The 3,843-nt window shown below is 46.5% G+C and overlaps 1 pseudogene; it reads left to right on the forward strand.

Moving 5' to 3' along the window:
• The first annotated feature begins 494 nt into the window (after positions 1 to 494).
• On the forward strand, positions 495 to 1,127 carry LOC103642368 (BTB/POZ and TAZ domain-containing protein 3-like; annotated as a pseudogene).
• The last annotated feature ends 2,716 nt before the right edge of the window (positions 1,128 to 3,843 follow it).

Consider the following 3,843-nt stretch of genomic DNA (forward strand, 5'->3'; position numbering starts at 1 on the left):
GCAGCTTCGGCTCACAACGGAGATGAAGTATAATGATGATGCTAACCGAAAGAGGAAAAGACTACTTAGTCCTTAATCTCTATTACTCTATAAGCACGGTGTGTAGGCGTCCACACCGTGCGCCATCGTTCTGCCAGCCTCCCGACGCTCCCCTGCGGATCCGGTCACACCTTTGTCGCCGCCATCATCGGCTACCTGCCCCTCAACATCCTCCCCTCCGCTCCTCGTCCAGATCTCAATCGCGCACAACCCAGTCTGTCCCCCCCCCCGACATCCTCGCCCACCGTGCCGCGCACACCCCGTGTCGCGCTTCCCCACCACACCCACCGCACACGCCACAGACTGTCGATGGAAGGTGAGTGGGGCGCGGCCGCCCCTGGCATGGCGCTATCAAAACAGGCCCTCCACGCACGCCTCACTCCATCAATGGAAGGTAAGCGGTCCACGGATCCCCCTCACCTGCGCGCTTAGAAACTCGCCACTCGCTCAGCGGGATGGGAGGTATGCTGGAGGAAGCTAGACTGAGAGATGGGTTTCGGTGTATCCATGTCTCTGGCGCGCCTTCGGAAGCAGTCCGTGTCTTCATCAGATTTCTCTACTCTTCATGGTATGGATGCTATCTACTCATTCGTGTAGATAGTTCACTGTCCTCTAATTCTCTAAAGATCATATTTCAGCCCAAACAGTTTACATTGACTGAAGCTGATGAAGACAGTGCAGATTCTTCTTCTTCTTCTGATGACTTTTGATGCGTGCGTGCATCTTTCAGTGAGAAACAGACGCACTAATTTATTTGTTTGGTGAAGGTTTGAGCAGGAACATATGAAGGAGCATGCTTTGCATTTGCTTGACTCTCCCATGTCTTCTCGGTGCTGTCTCTGAAGATGGTCTGTGTCGACCAACTCGAGAGGGGCATCCTCGCTCCTGACAACGTGGTAGACATGCTGCATCTTGCCAGGCTGTGTGACGCGCCCCGCCTCGCGCTCGCTTGTGCCCGGATGGTCATCGAGGATTTCAAGACCATCTCTCTAACGGATGGGTGGAAAGTGATGAGACGGGCCAATCCAAGTATGGAACAGGAGCTGCTCGAGTCTCTTGTCGAAGCTGATACGGCGAGTTCTCTGTGATAATTGGTCTCAGTATTGTACTGGGTTTCAGTGTGTCAGCTCAGAGTCTTAGCCTGTTGAATCCATAGTTTGTCTGTTTTCCACCAGGGACTTTATAGGATGTTCTCTAACAAATGGCCAGGCCAATGCCCGTTGTGGTTTGAAACCTTTGTTCGATATATAGTCTGAACTCTGAATTGATGTAGAGAAGGCAGGAAAGAGCTAAAACGATGGAAGAAAATAAAATGTATCTGCAACTGTACGAAGCAATGGAGGCGCTAGTCCACATCTGCCGGGACGGATGCAGGACGATCGGGGCTAAGTTAGCAATTAGGTTGTGTGATTGACCCCCAATGTAAAGCTGAAGACCAACTCGGAAGGTTAGTGACATGGGTTTCATTTTTGCATACTTTCTCATTCGACAATGGTAGGTGGAAAATCGAAAGATGAGGGGTCTGTCATGTAACATTTCTGTCATTTTCACATATGTAGCGGAGTTGTAAAACTGTAGCAATTTCTTCTACACCAAACAATCATCTGCTATGTTTGTATGTTATCTTTATACTTTCCATGTACTCTGTGCAGATTCACCGCAAGATGGTTGGGATTATGATCAATCAGGCTTCTACATGTGACCTGAAAGAACTTGTTTCAAAGTTCATTCCATAAACTTATCTAGAATATTTATAATTAGATGGTTGCATATGAAAGAACTTGTTTCAAAGTTCATTCCATAAACTTATCTAGAATATTTATAATTAGATGGTTGCATAATACTGATTGGCTGTAATGTAGTGGTGAAACAGTTAGATTAAAATAATAAAATTTATGTATGCCTAGAACCTTAAATGAATTATGAAATCTTTTTTATAATAATATAACACACATTTGTACATAAGTTATTGTGGTATTATATGTTCCCGTTGCAACGTACGGGCACTCACCTAGTAACTTGTATTATGATCATATGTGAATATTGGGGACATAAATGTACTTTTACCTGGGCTACGTCCCGTGTCTATAAATAGATGAACAGTAGCACCGTACTGTTCACGCTGAATTGTAATCACTCTCTCGCGTCTTCACCTTCGAGCAAGCCGAAGGTATCAATGTAATATTAATTTTGTTGATGTTCATACATGTTTTATAGAATGCGAATACGAAGGAGTTAATGAGATGTAATTTCTATCTTTGCCCTTTCGCATTCATGTTCACATATTAAATGATGGAGGCTTGTCCTTCATGACCTTCGTCTGATGATAATTATACCCATGGGGAGATAATGCTTTGGAATACAAAGGTCCCTAATAATTCACAATTGTGTTGCCTTGTTCTTGATTCACAACATTTGAGAACAAGTGGCCAACATTGGCGCCCACCTCCGGTGAACTCAAACGACCACCTTCAGCAAGCATTCACCTCCGTCATGCCGCCGAAGAAGACAACAGCGCCAGGGGCTGCCCTGCTGCCACTGGACACAAATCAGAAGACACTCTCACTACGAGAAGCTAGGAGCCAAAAGAGAAAGGCTACCAGCCCAACACCTCAGGAGGAGGAGTTGGACCAAGCGATCAGGGATTTGGAGGCTATTCACCAGCAAGCGCAAAGGAAGAAAAAAAGATGCTTCGGCTAGCCGACCTTCAGAAGAAGATTGACAAAGCTGCTAAAGAAATGTGTCACATTACTTACGATGACCAAGGCCGAAGTCCCCAATACAATGAGCTTCGTTAAGAAAGCCCAATCAATGATGATGAATGGTATGATGACTTTAATCATGGTAACTTTGTTTTTGATGATGCTTCTCCTCTAGCAGCAGAGTTGCAGGCTACTCCATGGCCACTATCTTACAAGCCACCTCACCTCCCCATGTATGATGGGCACTCAGATCTGAAGCAGTTTCTGATGAGCTACAAAGCAACTATATCCTCATATGGGGGCAACACCGCTGTCATGGCGAAGTCCTTTGTCATGGCAGTTAGAAGTGTGGCTCAAACATGGTATTCTTCTCTTTGGCCAGGGACAATCACGTCGTGGCAGAAGTTGAAGGATATGCTAGTCACCAGCTTCCAGGGTTTCCAAACGAAGCCAATCACTGCTCAAGCTCTATTCCAATGTACGTAGTACCATGAGGAGTAATTGCAGGTGTACGTCCGAAGGTTCTTGCGACTTCGAGCTCAGGCGCCTATAGTGCCTAATGAGATCATCATTGAAGCCATGATCAAAGGCCTTCGACTAGGACCCATGGCACAATATTTTGCAAGGAAGCCACCATAGACCTTAGAGAAGCTCCTCCAGAAAATGGACGAGTACATCAGAGCCAACAATGACTTTTGACAGAGAAGGGAAGAAGCCTACAGATACTCCAAGATGACCAGGGGCTTCGGAGGAAGACGCCACCCTAGGCATGTCAGGACGTTTCATAACCCTAGCTCAAGCGACGACAAGGGAAATCATAATCAAGGGCATCAACACAGCTCCCAATCATTAGGGGCACAGCAAAGCTCCTTCAGGCCACCAGCTCCAAGAGGTAGAGGGGGCGAAGCTTCGAAGGAAGATATGGTAATCAGCCCAGGAGACTGTTCTGCCTATTCTGTGGGGAAGATAAGGGACACACGACAAGGACGTACCAAGTCATGATCCAAAAGCAGAAGGAAATCGCTGAAGCTGAAGCACGGCAGAACCCACCGAAGCAGGTCTTGCATACTGCTTCATGCTATTCTCCATATATCCCGAAGTA

The sequence above is a fragment of the Zea mays genome, chromosome 10 (assembly GCF_902167145.1).
Source record: "Zea mays cultivar B73 chromosome 10, Zm-B73-REFERENCE-NAM-5.0, whole genome shotgun sequence".
NCBI classification, from domain to species: Eukaryota; Viridiplantae; Streptophyta; class Magnoliopsida; order Poales; family Poaceae; genus Zea; species Zea mays.